The sequence below is a fragment of the Pelophylax lessonae genome, assembly GCF_965119305.1.
Source record: "Pelophylax lessonae genome assembly, chromosome: 3".
NCBI lineage: Eukaryota > Metazoa > Chordata > Amphibia > Anura > Ranidae > Pelophylax > Pelophylax lessonae.
In genome coordinates, this window is record NC_138770.1 from 175529226 (window position 1) to 175552300 (window position 23075).

The 23075-nt window shown below is 43.4% G+C and overlaps 1 protein-coding gene across 2 annotated transcripts in view; it reads right to left on the minus strand.

Moving 5' to 3' along the window:
• Nucleotides 1–6114: 6114 nt before the first annotated feature.
• The window catches only part of EPHB1 (EPH receptor B1), a 453186-nt gene continuing 436225 nt past the window's right edge, over nt 6115–23075 (minus strand). For both annotated transcript variants that reach the window (XM_082252213.1, XM_082252214.1), the window contains exon 17: nt 6115–6434. The gene's annotated coding sequence lies outside the window, so the exon portion shown is untranslated. The remainder of the gene's footprint in view (nt 6435–23075) is intronic.

Consider the following 23075-nt stretch of genomic DNA (forward strand, 5'->3'; position numbering starts at 1 on the left):
ACGTGGTACAGAGCTGCTCAGATAAGCTCCGTACGCAGTGTCTGAACAAAGTGAAGCAGCAACATTGTCAACCTAGGACAGGACCACAAATTACTATACCCTCTCCTCTTCTCCATAAGACAGAGGAATGGGATTCTGTAGCCCTCAGTGATAGCTGGGAACAGTATAATAGATAAGAGTGCAGCAAAATAAGAGTGCATGAGACGTTACCAGCATTCTAAATTTATGTCAGAATCATCAGGTATTTATGACCCGTATCACAGACTGACGAGCCAGCCCTCTGCTCTCTCCTCCTATCAGCATGTTTTTTGTTAGCACTTAAGCAGTCTGTCAGTCTAAACTCTGCTGTACATAGGTTGTGTGAGGCTGATACCAGGTCAAATTCAGGTGCCTGCACTGCTTAAACTTAAAATACATATTTAATGATGCATTAAAGATGACAGTTGCATTCAAAGCTGACACTGCTGAACTCATGAAAATGCTAGTTGTCTGGCTGTCATGCAGATCCACTGGTTTCAATACTTTCTAAGTCACTGACCCGGAGCTGAATGCTTAATGCTTGTTTAGAGGATGAGAAAACATTATATTCAGAAACAAACAGGGTTTGATTTACTAAAACCAGAGAGTGCACAATCTGGTGCAGCTGTGCATGGTAGCCAATCAATTTCAAACTTCAGCTTGTTGAATAGGTTTCTTTGCAGAGCTGCACCAGATTTTGCACTTTCCAGTTTTAGTAAATCAGCCCCACAGTGTTATTAGGTCTAGGAGGAGCCCAGCAATGCCAGCTTCCCTATCTCTTTCAATGCAGGGTTCCTTTAACTATTATTATTATTATTGCGCTAACAGTGTTTTTCAGCTTCTGCCTACAGAGCTCACCTCCCCTCTAAACCAAAACCTTGAGAAGCTTATTAAAAATGATAATACTTTAACATTTCTTCTCTGAGTTTACAGAGAAAAGAATGCTATAGTTACCACTGCTAAAGGTCAGACTATTGTCTGCTCCTAATTACTTCAGCCTTACGTAAGCCCAGACCTGGTTTTCAGAAATACACGCTGAGCTCTCGTTAGAAGTCTGAAAATTGGTTTAGAATTAGAACTTTATTTGTTTTATCTTTTTTTTTGTCTTTCAGAATGCATGCTACAGTCATGGTTTGCAAGCTGCCTATTTATAAAAGCGGACTAATTACAGTATGTCAGCAAAATGTATGTTTTCATATTGTGTCATCCCATAATCTAAAGATCTCTGCACTCCAATAGGTTGTATACATATCGATTTGGTAGATGTTGTCCTGTTAAAAGTCACTTGTAGCTTTAGCAACTGCTGTCCTCCAGGATTCATGTCTTTATGTTCAGCTCTTCCTCCAGTGATTTCCACTTTTCTGGATCTCATTGGAAGGACAGCTGAAGCACAATAGCATTGCTCCTCTGAGCTTTTATCAGAAAAAGTTCTTCACTGATCATTACTAATATTACTATCTCTTACATATAAGCATGAGTTCACTATGACTGCCATAAACGGCCATTAACAAATAAATCTATGATGTCCAACTCTGGGCAACTAAAAAACGATCCCATGCAGTGGGACTGTGCCTGCACTGCAAGGGTTAACTGCTTGTTTAGGTGTAGGGGAAAAACTATGGGGATTTACTTACCCAATCCTCAGCTCCTCCCTGCAGCTAGACCGATCCCCGCAGCGTCTGCATCCTACACTCCACCAGTGTAGGATCCTGACATCATCAAGACCAGAGCAGGGTTCATAGCCCTGTACTGGACATAAGGATGCCAAGAGACAGTTTGGGGGAAGTGCTGAGAACTCTGATGTACAGAAGGAACAACTGTAGACTCTTGTAACCAGGGCCCCCCACTTACATTAGTGTTTCCAGAATCTGACTTTAATCAGGGTTCCCAGAGCCCCTCCCCTTACATGAGAGTCTGTAGAGTTCTTCCTTACATCAGAGTTAGCAGAGCCCCCCTTATATCGGAGTCTGGAGAGCTCCCCTTACACCAGAGTCTGTAGAATTTACACTTACACTGTAAGAGGGATCTCTGTGGACTCTGGAATGTAAAGGGTAACTCTGATATGAGGGGTGCTCTGGGAACCCTAAATGTAACTTCTTCCCACCAACAGACGGCTACAGTATGGGCTTCCAGTTCCCCTTGCCCCTTGGGCATGCCTCCCTGTCCTTTAGACACAGCTGATCACAGATCATGGCAAAGGGCCAACCACAACGACCCTTTACCATGTGATCAGCTATGTCCAATCACAACTGATAAAATAAACAGTTATTGGCAGTTTTTTCCTCCCACACTGTCCATGCAAGAAAAGGAGAGCTGTTAACTGACTAATCGTCAGTGCCCTGATTATCAGTGCCAATCAGAACCCATCAGTGCCACATATCAGTACTCATTGATGCTGCCTATCAGTGCCTCCTCATCAGTGCCGCATATAAGTGCCCATTAGTGCCATCTATCAGTGCCTCCTCATCCGTGGCTCCTCATCAGTGCCTATCAGTGCCGCCTCATCGGTGCACATTGGTAAAGAAGAAACATTGCTCATTTGCTAAATTTTATAACAGAAACTGTTTTTTTCTAAATGTTTTGCTCTTTTTTTTTTGTTTGCTTAGCAAAACAATAAAAACCCAGTGGTTTAAATACAAGCAAAAGAAAGCTCTATTTGTGTGAAAAAAAATGATAATAAAACTCATAATATGTGTACAGTGTTGCATGACCTTGCAATTGTCATTCAAGGTGCAACAGCACTGAAAGCTGAAAATTGGCTTGAGCAGTAAGGGGTGAAAGTGTCCTGTATTGAAGAGGGGCTCTGATTTTAGGAGGAAAGCTGTGGACTCTGGTGTTAAGGGGAACTCTGATGTATGGGAGTCCCTGCTCACCAAAGCCTCCTTTACATCAGAGCCCACAGAGCACCCCTAACCTTAGTTTACTCAGAGGAAGGAGAGAGAAGGGTGGGAGGGGGATACTTACTCACAGAGAGAGGATGGAGGGGGATACTTACTCACAGAGAGGGGATGGAGGGGGATACTTACTCACAGAGAGAGGATGGAGGGGGATACTTACTCACAGAGAGAGGATGGAGGGGGATACTTACTCACAGAGAGGGGATGGAGGGGGATACTTACTCACAGAGAGAGGATGGAGGGGGATACTTACTCACAGAGAGAGAGGATGGAGGGGGATACTTACTCACAGAGAGGGGATGGAGGGGGATACTTACTCACAGAGAGGGGATGGAGGGGGATACTTACTCACAGAGAGAGGATGGAGGGGGATACTTACTCACAGAGAGAGGATGGAGGGGGATACTTACTCACAGAGAGAGGATGGAGGGGGATACTTACTCACAGAGAGGGGATGGAGGGGGATACTTACTCACAGAGAGGGGATGGAGGAAGAGCTCACTCACATACAATGGAAACTCAGCCATTGGCTGTCTGCACCTTTGATCATTCAGTAGCTGTGCTTTACACTTACCACACTGCACACACAGAAGGAGAGGGGCAGGAGTAGGAGGAGCAGATCAGCTCCCTTTCTCACCCATTCAAGGTAAGAGGGGGTTGGGCCTATCAGTGCTGGCTCTGGGCTATATGAGAGAGATGCTCTCAGCTCAGAGCCCTGCAGCCAGCAACCCTGCTGGGGCCCCCGACAGTGGCAGAACAACAGGGCCCAGTCACAATCCTTGTAGTTCCACTACTGCCCTTAGACACTTTCAAGTGAATGGGGCTGTTGTGCGAATGCCCTGCAACTACATGCAATGCACATTGCTGCAGTGGGCTAGTCATGGCCTGTCAAATACTCTCTGAAGAGCCAAAATACCAAAGGGTGACATTAAAAAAAAAAAAAGCAGCGGTTCTAACCATTTCCAACTCCATCCAAAAATCTTTATTTTAAAATACTTCTAAAAGCAAGGGTTCTCTATTGCCATTTCATGGTTTCATGCAATCCAAGTTTTCTTTGTGCTGCAGTGCTCTCTGTGCTCCAATGAACTTCAACTGAATGGGTTAACATTACCTCACCTTCATCCACCAGGGGTAGCTGACAAGCTGAAGGAGCTCAAGAGACTTGATGATTGGCCACATTGAACCATGGGAGATAAAGTTTGGGAAGTAAAATTTAATATTGCAGTTAATGGACTAAAAGTCTCAGCGTAAACCAGGGATAAAGAGAGAGAGCTGTATTTTTACAGGCTGAATACTGAGGAATTTCCTCTTTGCTGTGAGAAGACCGAGGTGTGCCTATCGCTGCTCCTGTGTACACATTAACCTGCTGAGGATCAGAGTCGCTCCAGGCAGATCAAGAAGAGAGCAGACATCTGGTCAGCAGAACCCCTGTTGCTTTATTGCTGGGATTGGGGAGAAGACATTGCTGCCATTAACCTGTTGCTGGTAGCAGGGACTGAGCACATAAGGACTGGCCACCTAACTAGCAGTATTATTTACTGCATGCAGACTTTACTGGGACAGTACTCATGTGCACCACCATAAAGACTGGGTCCCAGCGCTAGCCGACTGAAGAACTAGGGCTTCACAAGAACTTTGCACAAGAACATAGTAAGAGGTACCTCTTTAGGGAGTCTTAAATTTCATCTCTGTTATTCATAAAGAGTACACTTTATAATGGATATAACCTACAGTTTACAGAGGAGTTACCACAGTATTGTCATTGCTGTTACTTTTTTCTAATACCATTACTTATCGCTGATTTGTTTTTGTGGTTGGAGGAGGTATGGATGAACATTATGATCCCCCTTCCTCCAATCACAAAATGTCTTATGTTCTTTGAAAAGAATGCAAGACATTTTCTGCACTCCTGTGACCCATTTTCAGATGACAATGAGCTGAAGCCCTCTGTCGGCCGATGTCACAGAGAATCGCTGAGAGCCTGAGCCGGCTGCTCCCATCCTCTCCACAGCCTAGTGCTCCAGTGAGCTTGTGGGAGGGGGGGGTTGTCAGAGCAGAAAGCCGGTGACTGACACCGGCTCTCAGCTCACGGAGCTGTGAGAACCGCTGAGCGATTGGTGGTGTTCAATCGCTCAGTTCTCAGTGTTAGAGGCTCTGGGGGACAGATGCAACATTGTATTGATGCTGCTGCATCTACCTAGGCAAGTATGATTCTTAAAAAAAAAAAAGTACAACTCTTACTTACTTGTATTCCCCCCATACAGTACAGTCAGGGTGGAACTTATGGAGTATACAGTTTTGAACAGTTTTGGAGTACACAGATCACAGCAGGTTGCACACTCTACTGCCAGTTCATTCTGAAAATGTCTTGCATTCTTTTCAAAGAACACAAGACATTTTGTGATTGGAGTAAGGGGGATTATAATGTTCATCCACACCTCTTCCAACCACAAGTTGCCTTGCATGCATTAAAAATAATGCAAGATATTTTTATGATGGATGAGCTGCAGAGAGAGTGACCTGTATACTCCAGCCAAAACTGCAAGCTTAATTACCAACGTTCGGCATTGATTGTACTGTACGAGGGCATAGTATTACACAATATAGCTGTGGCCACACATTGCACACACTTCATTAGTTTAGTGTTCATCTATTTTTACAGTTCAAGTGGTCAACGATTTTGGCTAGAGTTCAGCGTTAATAATCATATTTTTTCTCTAATTTGTAAAATTTAAAATGAAAACATGTAATGTCAAAAAAAAAAAAAAAGTTAAATGCCACAAAAATGAATCATTGAGATAATAGTTATCCTGGTTTCCTCCAATTAAAATTGAATTATAAGAAAGGAGAGCAGAGAGAGGTTGTGGCCACCACACTCAATTGGTTGACTCCTCTTTCAATCATGCCTGCCGTAATCTTCCGCTGTACAGCATTTCCCTGCCTTAATGATTATATAACTACAAGCAGTACTAATAAAAAGCCAACACGTGGAGTGATATCAAAAAATCTGATTGTCCCATCTATGAAGAATGTTTGTTTTTTAGTTCTATATAACCCCTTTAAAAAGAGGAAACATGTTTGTATACACCCTTTGTCTGACTAGTATAATGGTTTATCGTGTAGACAATAGCGCCATTCTCCCCAGCAAATTTCTATGTAGCAGTCAGGTGTCTTTCTCATCTGAAATGAAAACAAACAATGAGGAATTTGATTCATTTTTATTGAGTGCAATTTAGATTTTTCTTCTTTTTAATACAATGTTTTTCTTCTTTGAAATTACTGTTACAAACTCCAACATTTTGAACACAGGTGACAAATCAGAGAGGGGTAATTGTACAATGCAGGAACTTACAGAAATATACAGCTATGTGGTAAGTCATGGAAGCTAAGGGGGGGCTGGAGGGGAGAGAATAGGCGAAGAGGACCCTTCATCCATCTTATCTTCTCCGGGGAGGGGGGGGTCAGATACATCCTTCCGCACTGTCACATGACATCTGATGGCGTCCACTGGGCTGGACTCTGCAAGGAAAGTAAATCACCAAATCAGACAAATCACACATTTCATCAAACAGAGGGGCCTGCAATAAATCTACACCAGAGTACCTGTGCTCATTCTTTATGTTTTAACCACTTACCCTCCGAAAGATTGACCCCCCCTCCTTCGTGAGCAGGCCATTTTTTGCAATACAGCACTGTGTTATTTTAACTGACAATTGCACTGTCATGTGACACTGTACCAAAATAAAATTGATATCATTTTTTCCCACAAATAGAGCTTTCTTTAAAGCATGGATGTCCAACCTTTTGGCTTCTCTGGGCCACATTGAATGTAGAGAAATTTTCTTGGGCCGCATATAAAATATATACTATAGTTAAGGTATACAAGTAATAAAAAGCCACCGCACCCCCCGCATTCATTTAACACAGCTAGAGGATGATCAAATGAAATAGAATCAGTATACGGAGGTTTATTTCTTTTGAGATATTAAAGGAACATTCTAACCACCATGACCACTTTAGTGATTTGAAGTGGTCATGTTGGTAGGAGTCAGAATCACTGCACATGCTCACATCCCCCCCCCCCCCATCCCCTCCGAGGCAGCCTCTGCCTACCGTTAGTTGGAAGCCGCTGTGGCCATGCCCCCGACCCAACTTCCTTCCTCCCCAAGCAAAAAAAAAATTGTCAGGGGGCAGTGGGCCACATTGCCTGGGGTTCCGGGCTGCATGTGGCCCCCAGGACACAGGTTGGACATGCCTGCTTTAAAGGGTAACTCCACTTTTGTGGGGGAAAAAAATAGCAAATAAAGTAAAAACAATATAGGGTATACAATTGCGACACAAATCATATTGTAATTGAATGTTATTAAAAATGACCTTTCCCTTTCAATCTGCAGCTGTTGTAATTTTATGAAATTGCAATGCAATATGGCTACCTGGAGGTGTTCTGTACACAGAATGCTGACCACACCCCCAGAAACATCATTTCCCACTTGTGTGATCGGCTCACCAATTTTCCCAGAAGTCTGCTTAAGATGCAAGTCAGATTTCTGGCATCCCCTGCAACAAAAATGTCATTTTTGGCTAGATATTCCCAATAGGAACATGTCTAAAGGGATGCAGGCCCAGCAGCTTTCCTCATTAGAGCCCTGCAGCTGCCACAGCTGACAGATAATTATGAAACCACTCCCATTTGACTCACTCAGCACAGAGGAACAAACAGTGATTTCTTCAGAATAACAAAAGGTAGGAATCTGCAATAAAGTTTGTTAAAATCCTTTTAATGTACATAAATCACCCAGAGGAGAATGTTTTTTTTTTTCTCAACAAAAGTGGAGCTAAGCTCAGAAGAGAGAGGGGGCAGGGCCGAACAGCAGCACCATGTCTGAATGGACAAAGGGAGCTGCAGCTCGGCTTTGGTACCCCCATAGCAGGCTGTTTGCTGTGGGGACAGCCAACAGGAGGAAGGGGCCAGGAGAGCGGAAGAGGGACCCGAAAAGAGGAGGATCCGGGCCACTCTGTGCAAAACCAACTGCACAGAGGAGGTAAGTATAACATGTTTTTTGTTTTTGTTTTTAAAACACAAAACTTTACATTCACTTTAAGGTTAGTTAGGTTTAGCCTGGACTTTTACTTTAATGGGTGCACTGGCCACATAAGAGTGATTTCTGCATTGCCATTTATAAAATAGGCATCTATGACTTGCCAATCCTAAAAGAACAGTGGTAGATAAGTGTCCCACTCAGGTGGTAGATAAGTGTCCCACTCAGGTGGTAGATAAGTGTCCCACGCAGGTGGTAGATAAGTGTCCCACGCAGGTGGTAGATAAGTGTCCCACTCAGGTGGTAGATAAGTGTCCCACGCAGGTGGTAGATAAGTGTCCCACTCAGGTGGTAGATAAGTTTTCCACTCAGGTGGTAGATAAGTGTCCCACTCAGGTGGTAGATAAGTGTCCCACGCAGGTGGTAGATAAGTGTCCCACTCAGGTGGTAGATAAGTGTCCCACTCAGGTGGTAGATAAGTGTCCCACTCAGGTGGTAGATAAGTGTCCCACGCAGGTGGTAGATAAGTGTCCCACGCAGGTGGTAGATAAGTGTCCCACGCAGGTGGTAGATAAGTGTCCCACTCAGGTGGTAGATAAGTGTCCCACTCAGGTGGTAGATAAGTGTCCCACTCAGGTGGTAGATAAGTGTCCCACGCAGGTGGTAGATAAGTGTCCCACGCAGGTGGTAGATAAGTGTCCCACTCAGGTGGTAGATAAGTGTCCCACTCAGGTGGTAGATAAGTGTCCCACTCAGGTGGTAGATAAGTGTCCCACTCAGGTGGTAGATAAGTGTCCCACGCAGGTGGTAGATAAGTGTCCCACTCAGGTGGTAGATAAGTGTCCCACTCAGGTGGTAGATAAGTGTCCCACTCAGGTGGTAGATAAGTGTCCCACGCAGGTGGTAGATAAGTGTCCCACGCAGGTGGTAGATAAGTGTCCCACGCAGGTGGTAGATAAGTGTCCCACTCAGGTGGTAGATAAGTGTCCCACTCAGGTGGTAGATAAGTGTCCCACTCAGGTGGTAGATAAGTGTCCCACTCAGGACAATGCAACAAGTTTGTTAAGGGCTCATATCTATGGGCATTTTTCACCTGCATTTGGAAGCCTGTCACATGCAGATCAGCAAAATAATTGAAAAGTAGTCATGACAGCTGAGAGGCTGCATTTGGCCTCCATTGGGCTTCGTTTCTTTTTTGATGTAGCCTTTTTCTATCCTCTATCTTTTCGGGATGCATTTCAACTGTATGCAAAGTAGGTCACATGCAGCCTTTTGTTATCAAGTACTGCGTTTGTCATTCAAATAGAAAAGAGAAAATAGAAAACACAGTGCCTGACAAGATCGCCTGTAGACATAAGCCCCATTCCCCCCCCCCCCCCACCCCACATACTTTTTCTTCACCCCCTCTCTTTGCATATTCTGTATTGCTATGAGAAAAGTAATTGTCCCAATGAGATAAATACAGAAAGGATAAAGACATTCCATGCAAATCCGTCTCTATGAGGTAATGCTTCCTATGCTGGAAAGGATCTGGGAATTACATGACCCCATGTGTGAAATATTGAAAATGAACTATCACTTCTGAGTAATGCAAGTTGTGAGATTTTCCAGGGTATGTTATTCAGCAGAAATGTTTGTTTTTAGAGCTGCCAATTTCCATTTCAAAGCCGCACTCTTGGCTAAGGGTCTCGCCTATTATGTCGGTTTTAGGACATCCCTCTATGTATTATTATTATCATTATTTGTTACAGGGTTTATACAACACCAACAGTTTGTGCTGCACTTTACAAAACGGAGGAAGACACTACAGTTACAAGACATTTCAATACAAGAGCAGTCAGAGGGATCTTCTTGTTAGAGCCTACAATCTACAAGGAAAGGCAAAGTGATACACGTAATAACTGTAGGAGATGAGCTGATGGAGAATGTAGAAGTACAGTTTATTATTAAAAGGTAGAATAGGCCCCTGAAGAGATTTGTTTTCTGGAATTGCCTAAAGACGAATAGAGTAGTAGAGAGTTAGATTAGGGTAAGGAGCTCCGGGGGATAGGAGAGGCTTTGGAAAAGGCCTGGATGTGAGCATTAAAGGAGGTGACAAGGGAACTAAAGGGCAGGAGGTCTTGGGAGGAGCACATAGAATGGTTTTGTAGGTATTTTGAGATGAGGTTGGTGATGTATCTGGGGGCAAAGTTATGGATGGCTTTGAACGTTGTTCATAGGTGTGCCTAGGTACATCCTAATTACCTTGTGCACATTAAAATAGTCGCTCTATGTGCAGATGGGGAGATGGGAAAGATCTCCCTCGTTCCGGCTCTGCCATAAGAGAAGAGCTTACGCACTTCTCTTTCACTGTGCCGGCACTGTGTGGGCCGGTAGACACACACAGAGGACGTGTGTTTGAGCATTGGGGTTTTGATGAAACACGCTAGTCGTGTGAAATGCGTCACTTTTTATTCCCCTGTCTTATGCCTGTATATCATCTGTGCTTGCTTTTAATATGTCCTGAATAAATGACATTGCATTGTATGGGAGTTGCGGCCATCCTCTTCTTATTTCCCCCATCCCAGGAGCCTGTTAGTTCATTTCCAGCCCTGCCGACTCACCTGGAGCAGCGGAATTAGTCTCTTGAGCATTGGGGTGCACACCCTAATGCAATAGGCTGCGTACACCTATGACGTTGTTTTTAGGTGTGCGCAGCCTATTGCATTAGGGTGTGCACCCCAAAGCTCAAACACATGTGAGTGACACCTGCTGTCACAGGGAGGAGGTTCTGGTGGTGGGAGGCAGTTGATTAGGAGCATATTACGTTACCCCCTAAACATTGGTGTAACGTGTTCCTAAAGTTGAACCTAACCTTTAATATAATGGGACATTTACACTGGCCACTGGCACCCCCAAGCACCCACCTGGTGCCATCCCTGGATAAAACTAATGCAAATGGGGTGATTAGGGTGTGCCCAGACACACCCGGCACACCCTGTGCGCACGCCTATGACGTTGTTAGCTTTTTGAATTTAATTTGTTGGATGAGCAGAAGTCAATGAAGGGATTGGCAGAGAGGGGTAGCAGACACGGAATGATTGGAATCTTCATTCTTCCTTTTTTATGTAACCTTTCTTACCCCTACTAACATTACCACCTGATCACTTGTATAATCCAAAAGACACTGCTCCTCCCCTTCCTGACATGACCAAGTAGTGGTTAAAGGAAGCAGCAAGGTTGTATAAGGATTCCTAAATTTAACCATTGGCCAGAATTTTAAACAATCTTCTGTTTAACATTTTTAATGTAAAGTTGTCAACATTGGCAAAATTTTGGCAAAAAAAAAAAAGTATTATGCATAAAATAAACTGCATCAAACTGACAAATAAATAAGATGTCTCACTGCGGCGCTTGAATTCCATCACTTCAATTAGTGGGCACACGATTGTTGTCAAAGCAACAGTATCATCACCTCTAGGATCATTCATTTTACAAAAAAAAAAAAACATTTTGGCTTAGAATATTCTGAAAATGTGTAAAATTTATGTGTAACTAAAGCTAAAATCTTAAAAAATTTCAAACAATTCTAAAAAAAAATGTATTAAAATTAAAACATTTCGAACAGATACATTATTTTATTGCAGAGGAGGCCTGCAATGTCCAATCAAAACAGAAGAAGAACGTGGAGAGAAGATACCAGTGCCAATGCTATTACTGTGTATTTTTATTGTTGATGGGGTTCACAATGTGTGGCTGATAACAGTCAAGGAAAAGGCTATCACAGGCCTGCCATTGCCTCATGGTATATCTGGCCCTGGTATCTTGTCTGGAACCTCTCCCTTCTCTGTTAAATAGGACTATAATGATGACATTTCACTTGAAGAGATGCTGAATGTGAAATCAGAAATTGTCATATGTTCCTAGCAAAATAATGATGTTCTTCTGAGCTGTATTATATCAACTTGATTTAACATGGAAAGTTCATGAAAGCAACCACATTAGCTGTGTTGGTAGTGATGGGGAAAAAGAGAGGATCTCCAAAGTAAACAATATGGATAACATCTTCACATTTTCCTTAACACGGTTTGTAAATTTGAGCTTCTACAATAGGTTCTCCAACTTTGAGGCCTACTGTCCAAGTTAGTGAGGCCTGAGAGGCTGTACTATCCTAAACTTTACATTTTATTTTTATTTTCATTCAGACTTTTGTTTTATCACTAATTATGCTAAACCTGTGGTGTGTAGTGTGTATAGCAGTTCTATTTTCTACCACCTCCCACAAAACTTACATTTTTACCTATAAGATATCAAATAATGAAACCCAAGGAGTTTTCTGTGACCAAGATGTGAGGCCTTGGTGAAAAAAATGAGAATCACTGCTCTACAGTATGTATAATAATTCAAAACACATACGCTATATTGTCAAAAATATTGGGACGCCTGCCTTTACACACACATGAACTTTAATGGCATCCCAGTCTTAGTCCGTAGGGTTCAGTATTGAGTTGGCCCGCCCATTGCAGCTATAACAGCTTCAACTCTTCCTGGAAGACTGTCCACAAGGTTTAGGAGTGTGTCTGTGGGAATGTTTGATCATTCTTCCAGAAGCACATTTGTGAGGTCAGGCACTGATGTTGGTTGAGAATGCCTGGCTCACAGTCTGTGCTCTAATAGATCCCAAAGGTGTTCTCTCAGGTTTAGGTCAGGACTCTGTGCAGGCCAGTCAAGTTCCTCCACTCCAAACTCGCTCATCCGTGTCTTTATTTGACCTTGCTTTGTGCACTGGTCCAAATCATTTGGTGGAGGGGGGATTAAGGTGCGGGGTATGTTTTTTCAGGGGTTAGGCTTGGCCCCTTAGTTCTAGTGAAGGGAACTCTTAAGGCGGCAGCATACCAATACATTTTGAACAATTTCATGCTCCCAACATTTTTGGAACAGTTTGGGGATGGCCCCGTCCTGTTCCAACATGACTGCGCGCCAGTGCACAAAGCAAGGTCCATAATGACATGGATGAGCAAGTTTGGGGTGGAGGAACTTGACTGGGCTGCACAGAGTCCTGACCTCAACCTGACAGAAGACCTTTGGAATAAATTAGAGCACAGACTGCGAGCCAGGCCTTCTCACCCAACATCACTGCCTGACTTCACAATGAGCTTCTGGAAGAATGGTCAAACATTCCCATAAACACACTCCTAAAGCTTGTGGACAGTCTTCCCAGAAGAGTTAAAGCTGTTATAGCTGCAAAGGGTGGGCCAACTCAATATTGAACCCTATGGACTAAGACTGAGATGTCATTAAAGTTCATGTGCGCGTAAAAAACAAAGACTTGTAAGCACTACAGTCCATCCGCATAATAAGGAAATTATGTAAAATGTCCATAAAAAGTCCAATAAAAAACCCCAATGAAAAAAAGGGGGGGGGGGGAATTATTGTCAGATGAAAGTCCAGCTGCACCAAGCAGCTTTACTCAGGAGTGAGGAAGAAAACTCTGAAACAACATGTAAAGAGAACAGAAAAGCGCTCTAAGTGCAGACTGCTTTATTCATTACATAGTGTAGAAGATTCCTCCTGGGTGGTGCCGTCTCTCTGAATGGATGTTCGGTATGCAGTATCACCGTGGAGCTGTTGGTAGCAGGCACCTGAGGAAAGAGCGTTCCGGACTTGGCGCATGCTCAGAAATGCGTCGTGCGTCTTCCAGTTCCGGGTGTCCCAGCCTTGACTCTCACTTCCACTCTCGCCGTTTAGTCCTGTTGGAGGTCCTGGACAGCTTTGAGATAAGGCCGGCCACTTTTTCTCCTGCTACCGACGGCTCCACAGTGATACTGCATACCAAACATCCATTCAGAGAGACGGCACCACCCGGAGGAATCTTCTACACTATGTCAGCCCATTACCATCTGGTTTTGTGAGTTGCTGCTTTTCTGTTTTTATATGTAATAATTAAAGCAGTCTGCACTTAGAGTGCTTTTCTGTTCTTTTTACATGTGTGTGTAAAGGCAGGTATCCCAATACATTTGACAATATAGTGTAGCTCTGCACTGTCCCTCATCTGGAGGGAATGTCCCTCTTTTTTCTCCTCGGATGTCACTCTTTTTGGTTTGATAAATCAACCTCTATAAAAATATATTATTTTTGTAACCTCGTTATTATTGCGTATGGTATTTTGAAAAGGTAATACAAAGTAAAAGTAGAAGTGAACAAAAAAAAAAAAAAACTTTTGGATTTAAGTAGTCATTTTTTCATATTAATTCTTCATGATCTATGTAAGTGGAAGTGTTGCGGGGGTCCTACACCTAATGATAATTAATCAAGTAATATATACAAAAGAGCATGTTTGCAGTCACGGAATGCAATGTTTCACAATGCCCTGCTATAGCATTGTAAGAGTTACAGTTGTGCACAGAAGAGTGGGAACTCAGAAATGCAGATCCGGCACCTCCAGGACTGAATGTCTGTAATGGTACGGGGTGCTGGGGTGTGCTGCAGGGTCTGTTGATGCTGGCTGCTGGGGGAACTATTGTCACTGGAGGGGACCTATTTTTGCAGGGGGGGTCTGTTGTTGCTGAGGAGGTCTGTTGTTACTGGCAGGGGATCTATTGTTGCCAGGGGTGGTTGCTGGAGGGTCATTTGTTTCTGGGAGGGATATACTGTTTAGGGAGGGGTCTATTGTTGCCAGGGGGTGGGTCTTATGTTGCTGGAGGGTCAGTTGTTTCTGGGAGGGATATACTGTTGAGGGAGGGGTCTATTGTTGCTGTCTGATGGAAGGTCTGTTGTTGCTGCTGGGGGTCTATTGTTGCTGAGGGAAGGGGGAGATATTTTCTTGTGGTCCATTGTTGGTAGGGTTCTATTGATGTTGGCTGCAAGGAGATCTGTTTCTGCGGGGGGGTCTACTGTTGCTGGGGAGGGGGAATTTTGTTGTGGGTGGTCCATTGTTGCTGGGGGGGGGGGCACTATTATTGCTGGCTGCAGGGAATCTATTTTACTTTTTTTCTTGTTATCATTAGCAAGGTCTATACGAATTAGTTAGTACCACAAATGTTACTGTATTCTCTAAAAGGGGTGGTCTTGGGAGGTGGGTAGGGGGTGGAACCAAAGAACGGTGCTCGGAGGTGGGTGGGGGCAAAGACAAGGGGTGACTTGGAAAGGGGGAGTTCCTGTACCTATTCTCCAAGAAAAAAGCCCCGGTTGTGCAACATTAAAAATAACTCATTTTTCTTCATTTTATCGCTTTAGCGCCTTTTTAGTGAATTGTTTTGATTTTCACAATTATACTTCGAATTTGATAAGAAAGAAGGATTTTAAATAAAACATAGGAGAAAGAACCGATAGGAAATCACATTGAGCATGTATTAGTTACCTATAAAGAAAACCTTCTCCTGGCGTCTCCCAGGTGTGCCTGGCTCTGAAGAGATATATTTAATACTGTGATAGACACAGAACTTTCTGTGCATCCTGGCTGGGTTTTATGTTAATTTCTGTGAAATGAGTTTATATTTATATATCTATGCAGTGGTATACATGCACAGGAGGAGAGGAGAGAAGAAGGGAAGTGGTTGGAGGAAGATGATCCTCAGATTTATAGTGTGATAATTCCGGAATTCATTTCTTCACAATGGGGACAGTGACAGGCAGGAAATGTTCGTTTCTCTATTGCATAAGTCAATTTTCCTGTTCACATTCCACAGAATTATGATCTACCTTGTCATACAGTATTGAAACTGAAGAAAAGAGATAACCAAAGACAGAGGTAATGGAAAAATATAAAATAATACAAGGATAATCAAAGAGTGCAAATATAGCCACAACGTGTCGTTGAAAGATGTTGGATCCTAGCTGTAAATGGAGCCCTGCCAAATGATATTGTGGCCCCTTAGAGCAAGTACTGATGAAAAATTCAGGCCCGGAGGAGAAAATGGACAAAGGGGCGGGGGTCAGGGAAGGGTCAGCAAGGTCAGAGGGGTGGCAATGGGGAGTAGTCCTTACCTGATTGGAGGAAAAGCCTGGATGGGCTGAGAGCAGATGTCAGAGGCAATGCAGATAGGTGGTGTTGGGTTCAGTCCAAATAATTCAGGAGAAGAGGTAGCTTCCCTCCCACCCGCCCTTTTGTTAAGGGTTGCTGAGGAGTACAGGTTGTGGGAATAATTTTGTATTTTCAACTCTAATTGAGTTTATATTAAAAAAAAAAAATCTGAATTAAAAAAAAAAAACAAATACATGTATGTTGCGTGTTTTGTCACAGCAGTTGGTAGGTCAGGGGGTCTCTGGGGGGTCAGTGATTACTTACATTTTACCTAATGGTGGGGGCCCATCTAGGGTATGGGGCTCCCCATTTGGTTTGTGGTCATTCTCCCAGGAGATAGGTTTCCTGGGGGGGGGGGGATTAGAAGTATGTGTGAGGTCGTAACGCCTTCGAGCCGGTTGGGGCGCGGCTGAGGACATGGACGATTATAGTTAAAATTGTGCCTTAAGGACACCCAAAGACTCCATGTTATTGGGCATTTTTAGAAAATCATTTTTGAATTTAGTACTTATTGTTATGGTAAATGTGATGTTATTTATTCTTTGATGAATAAATTGGCCATGTCACACAGCGTGCGTCTTTATTCTAGTGCTAAGACCCCGTTCACATAGGGGCGACGCTACTTGCTGGGGCGTCCTGCACGGACTTCATAACATTGAAGTCTATGCAGGTCGCCTCCAGGTCGCCCCAAAGTAGTACAGGACCCTTTTTCTAAGACGGAGCGACTTGTGTCGCTTATATTAGAATGGGTCCTGAGCTAATCTACGGCAGGCGACCCACCGCGACTTGTCAGGCAACCAAGTCGCCTGACAAGTCGCGCTAGTGTGAACCGGGTCTTAAGGACCCAAGTTCATTAATCCTTTAGTCAAGGAAATGCACCTGCAGTTCAGTACAAGCACTTGGAATGCTTACAGACTGTTGTTTATGGCATACTACAATTCTGTTACACTATGTTTACTAATCTATAAACTAAGGGTCCTTTTACACGGGCTTTCTGATCCGGTCCGCAAATTAGTTTTTCAGATGGACCGGATCGGATGCTCCATGCATCCCTACGGGGCAGCGGATGTCAGCAGTGACATCTCCGGTGAGACCCGTCGCTATCCGATCCCATCCGATCCTGTCCGTGAAATCCGGATGGATGGAAACCCTATTTTCCATCTGTCTGGAGGATCGGATCGGATGAAAATGGACAGGCAGTCCATTTTCACCTGATCTCCCATAGAGGAGAGCGGGGATCTGACAGCTCCGTCTCTGCATAGTGGGCGGAGATGGAGCTGTCATCCGCCTGCTTAGCGGGGATCGGCAGATCAATCCTCACTGAGCAAAACGGAGTCCGCCGGGCGGAAAGCCTGTGTGAAAGGACCCTTGTATTTTTTTTTTTTAATCATTATTACATAGTTAGTCAGGTTGAAAAAAGACACAAGTCCATCTAGGTCAACCAATAAAAAAAAATCATACAATCCCATATACACAATCCTATACCCACTGTTGATCCAGAGGAAGGCGAAAAAACCTAAGCATGATCCAATTTACTACAGCAAGGGAAAAAATTTATCCTGATCCCCCTTACTATTATTAAATGCAACTTTTAAAGGCCAGTGTTGACAACTTTTTGTTAACTTAAAATGGGTTCCTATATAAGTTTATGGAAATGCAAGTCAGAAGGAGGTCTTCTGCAGATCACATGTGCCTGTCAACAAGTTCTTGAATTGATAATCACCACTTAAGGACTTTAAGGGACATGCATACTTTTCCTCTTTTTTCCTCCTCTGTGTTTGCTCCTCATACTTTCCTTGGCTGCTCTGCTCTACTTCTTGTATGTGCCTGGCAGAACCTATGAAGTCCCACTGGAGTCTCCACTTTGTACATGCTCTCGTTTTGAACTACAAGCTTATGTACAGCTTCTCCCAGCTCTGCACACACAGGCAGCATGAGACACACAGAATCAAAGCCAAAACTAGGGATCAAACATTCCCATACACACTCCTAAACCTTGTGGACAGCCTTCCCAGAGGAGATGAAGCTGTTATAGCTGCAATGTGTGGGCCAACTCAATATTGAACCCTACAGACTTAAGACCCGTACACACAATAAGAAAATCGAAAGTAAAAAATCATCTGATGAAGGATCTGCCAATTTTCGGATCGTTAGTATAGTGCTTTCGATAGCCATAGTTTACCATATCGTTACTATAAGCGAATTGATCCATTTCAATATGGTGCTGTCTAACCCCTCAACCTCCTCCTCAGGGGGAACCCTGCCCATCCCTACTAACACCTCAGAATGTCAAGGATGTAAAGGTTCGTCCAGGTGTACATTGTAGCACATCAGATGCTTATATTAACTTTAAATTTTACATTTTGAAAACTGAACATCCTATAGAGAGTTTTAAATTCAAAACGGACCCAGCGTTAAAATGTAGGACTAGTTCCATGGAGAAACCATACATCTTCATCTGGAAACCATGAACAAATATTTCTCATTAACTTGGTCATTTCTTGAAGCAGTGAATTTCGTGTTGATTACTGTTCAATAAATGTACGTCAAAAGTCAAATCAACATTTATTGGTAATGTGGGCTGCCACAGTACCACCAGAAAGCACCAACAGCGAGAGTCGTGAACTGAATATAACTCAGCATGTGGCCAATAGTAGCTAATTTTGTTGATTGAAATGCTGATTAGTTCACAATGCACACTGTTTTAATAAACTGATAGGTTTCAATGGTTTCCTAACAACAAAATGTTTGCAGGTCAAGGTATTGTTTTGAGGTATGTGTTTATCTACACATAAACACTAGTGTTGAGCGAACACGGACTGTATTATTCGTGTTCGTACCGAATAATTGGATTTTTTGTACCCGAACACGGACACGGACACTTTACTGTATGTTCGGGTAAAAATCCGTGTTCGGTCGTTTTATTTCCGGGTTTTGCATGCTTTGGCGCTCTTTTCATGGCGGGCTTTCAACAGCCAATCAACAATCGTTTAACTGGTGTGCCTTAAGCCATCCCAGCCATGCCTGCAAATGTCTCAGTAGCTGTGATAGCATGTGACCAAGTCTTTATAAGTTCGAGGCAGCCGCAGCGGCGTCATTATGCTGCTTATATCAGGGACAGAGCACACATCAATGTGCTGGCTGCTGATTAGGGAAAGATAGGCAGGAAAAAACCATTTGTGTCCGGATAGAATTGAGGGACAGGTCGGAGTGTTTAGGCAGGGCGAGTTGTAGGCATTTTAGGGATAGAGTCTGCTGAATTATAGGGTCAGTGTCTTCTACAAACTACAATCGATATTGCTGTGTGGGGGGTGGGGTGAATCTGCACTCAATCCTGATCTACGATCTCTTCTCAATCCTGTTAGGGACAGAGTCTGCTGAATTTTAGGGAAACTGTGTTCTACAAACTACAATCGATATTGCTGTGTGGTGTGGGATTGGAGATAGGCAGGTGTCAGTGATCCACATCCATTTTTCTGTGTGTGAGCTGCAGTGAACACAATCTTTTTGGGCTGCAGTGAACACAATCTTTTTGGGCTGCAGTGAACACAATCTTTTTGGGCTGCAGTGAACACAATCTTTTTGGGCTGCAGTGAACACAATCTTTTTGGGGTGCAGTGAACAAAATCTTTTTGGGGTGCAGTGAACACAATCCTTTTTGGTGTGCAGTGAACACAATCTTTGTGGGGTGCAGTGAACAAAATCCTTTGTGGGGTGCAGTGAACACAATCTTTTTGGGGTGCAGTGAACAAAATCCTTTTTGGGGTGCAGTGAACAACATCCTTTTTGGGGTGCAGTGAACACAATCTTTTTGGGGTGCAGTGAACAAAATCCTTTGTGGGGTGCAGTGAACACAATCTTTTTGGGGTGCAGTGAACACAATCTTTTTGGGGTGGAGTGAACAACATCCTTTTTGGGGTGCAGTGAACAAAATCCTTTTTGGGGTGCAGTGAACAAAATCATTTTTGGGGTGCAGTGAACACAATCTTTTTGGGGTGCAGTGAACACAATCTTTGTGGGGTGCAGTGAACACAATCTTTTTGGGGTGGAGTGAACAACATCCTTTTTGGGGTGCAGTGAACAACATCCTTTTTGGGGTGCAGTGAACACAATCTTTTTGGGGTGCAGTGAACACAATCTTTGTGGGGTACAGTGAACAGAATCTTTGTGGGGTGCAGTGAACACAATCTTTGGGGGGTACAGTGAACACAATCTTTGTGAGGTGCAGTGAACACAATCTTTGTGGGGTGCAGTGAACACAATCATTGTGGGGTGCAGTGAACTCAATCTTTGTGGGGTACAGTGAACACAATCTCATACTTCTGAAGGTTTGAGGGTGCTGCCTGTTCCATACTCCCCCTACTCCTCATCTAGCCTTTTAGGGGTACAAACAATAGTAATTGGGGCCTAGTGTGGTTGTGTACGTGTGATATACATACACTTTTTTGGGATCATATTTTCTATTCCGCTATTTAATCAAAAACCTTTGGGGATCAGTTAAATTGGGGGATAGTCTGTGTTGGTACGTGTGAGAGAGATCCACCTTTCCAAGTTGTTGGGGTTCATCTCATACTTCTGAAGGTTTGAGGGTGCTGCCTGTTCCATACTCCCCCTACTCCTAGCCTTTTAGGGGTACAAACAATAGTAATTGGGGCCTAGTGTGGTTGTGTACGTGTGATATACATACACTTTTTTGGGATCATATTTTCTATTCCGCTATTTAATCAAAAACCTTTGGGGATCAGTTAAATTGGGGGATAGTCTGTGTTGGTACGTGTGAGAGAGATCCACCTTTCCAAGTTGTTGGGGTTCATCTCATACTTCTGAAGGTTTGAGGGTGCTGCCTGTTCCATACTCCCCCTACTCCTAGCCTTTTAGGGGTACAAACAATAGTAATTGGGGCCTAGTGTGGTTGTGTACGTGTGATATACATACACTTTTTTGGGATCATATTTTCTATTCCGCTATTTAATCAAAAACCTTTGGGGATCAGTTAAATTGGGGGATAGTCTGTGTTGGTACGTGTGAGAGAGATCCACCTTTCCAAGTTGTTGGGGTTCATCTCATACTTCTGAAGGTTTGAGGGTGCTGCCTGTTCCATACTCCCCCCTACTCCTAGCCTTTTAGGGGTACAAACAATAGTAATTGGGGCCTAGTGTGGTTGTGTACGTGTGATATACATACACTTTTTTGGGATCATATTTTCTATTCCGCTATTTAATCAAAAACCTTTGGGGATCAGTTAAATTGGGGGATAGTCTGTGTTGGTACGTGTGAGAGAGATCCACCTTTCCAAGTTGTTGGGGTTCATCTCATACTTCTGAAGGTTTGAGGGTGCTGCCTGTTCCATACTCCCCCTACTCCTAGCCTTTTAGGGGTACAAACAATAGTAATTGGGGCCTAGTGTGGTTGTGTACGTGTGATATACATACACTTTTTTGGGATCATATTTTCTATTCCGCTATTTAATCAAAAACCTTTGGGGATCAGTTAAATTGGGGGATAGTCTGTGTTGGTACGTGTGAGAGAGATCCACCTTTCCAAGTTGTTGGGGTTCATCTCATACTTCTGAAGGTTTGAGGGTGCTGCCTGTTCCATACTCCCCCTACTCCTAGCCTTTTAGGGGTACAAACAATAGTAATTGGGGCCTAGTGTGGTTGTGTACGTGTGATATACATACACTTTTTTGGGATCATATTTTCTATTCCGCTATTTAATCAAAAACCTTTGGGGATCAGTTAAATTGGGGGATAGTCTGTGTTGGTACGTGTGAGAGAGATCCACCTTTCCAAGTTGTTGGGGTTCATCTCATACTTCTGAAGGTTTGAGGGTGCTGCCTGTTCCATACTCCCCCTACTCCTAGCCTTTTAGGGGTACAAACAATAGTAATTGGGGCCTAGTGTGGTTGTGTACGTGTGATATACATACACTTTTTTGGGATCATATTTTCTATTCCGCTATTTAATCAAAAACCTTTGGGGATCAGTTAAATTGGGGGATAGTCTGTGTTGGTACGTGTGAGAGAGATCCACCTTTCCAAGTTGTTGGGGTTCATCTCATACTTCTGAAGGTTTGAGGGTGCTGCCTGTTCCATACTCCCCCTACTCCTAGCCTTTTAGGGGTACAAACAATAGTAATTGGGGCCTAGTGTGGTTGTGTACGTGTGATATACATACACTTTTTTTGGATCATATTTTCTATTCCGCTATTTAATCAAAAACCTTTGGGGATCAGTTAAATTGGGGGATAGTCTGTGTTGGTACGTGTGAGAGAGATCCACCTTTCCAAGTTGTTGGGGTTCATCTCATACTTCTGAAGGTTTGAGGGTGCTGCCTGTTCCATACTCCCCCTACTCCTAGCCTTTTAGGGGTACAAACAATAGTAATTGGGGCCTAGTGTGGTTGTGTACGTGTGATATACATACACTTTTTTGGGATCATATTTTCTATTCCGCTATTTAATCAAAAACCTTTGGGGATCAGTTAAATTGGGGGATAGTCTGTGTTGGTACGTGTGAGAGAGATCCACCTTTCCAAGTTGTTGGGGTTCATCTCATACTTCTGAAGGTTTGAGGGTGCTGCCTGTTCCATACCCCCCCTACTCCTCATCTAGCCTTTTAGGGGTACAAACAATAGTAATTGGGGCCTAGTGTGGTTGTGTACGTGTGATATACATACACTTTTTTTGGATCATATTTTCTATTCCGCTATTTAATCAAAAACCTTTGGGGATCAGTTAAATTGGGGGATAGTCTGTGTTGGTACGTGTGAGAGAGATCCACCTTTCCAAGTTGTTGGGGTTCATCTCATACTTCTGAAGGTTTGAGGGTGCTGCCTGTTCCATACCCCCCCTACTCCTCATCTAGCCTTTTAGGGGTACAAACAATAGTAATTGGGGCCTAGTGTGGTTGTGTACGTGTTATATACATACACTTTTTTTTGATCATATTTCCTATTCCGCTATTCAATAAAAACCTTTGAGGATCAATTGAATTGCGGGATAGTCTGTGTCGGTACGTGTGAGAGAGATCCACCTTTCCAAGTTGTTGGGGTTCATCTCATACTTCTGAAGGTTTGAGGGTGCTGCCTGTTCCATACTCCCCCTACTCCTCATCTAGCC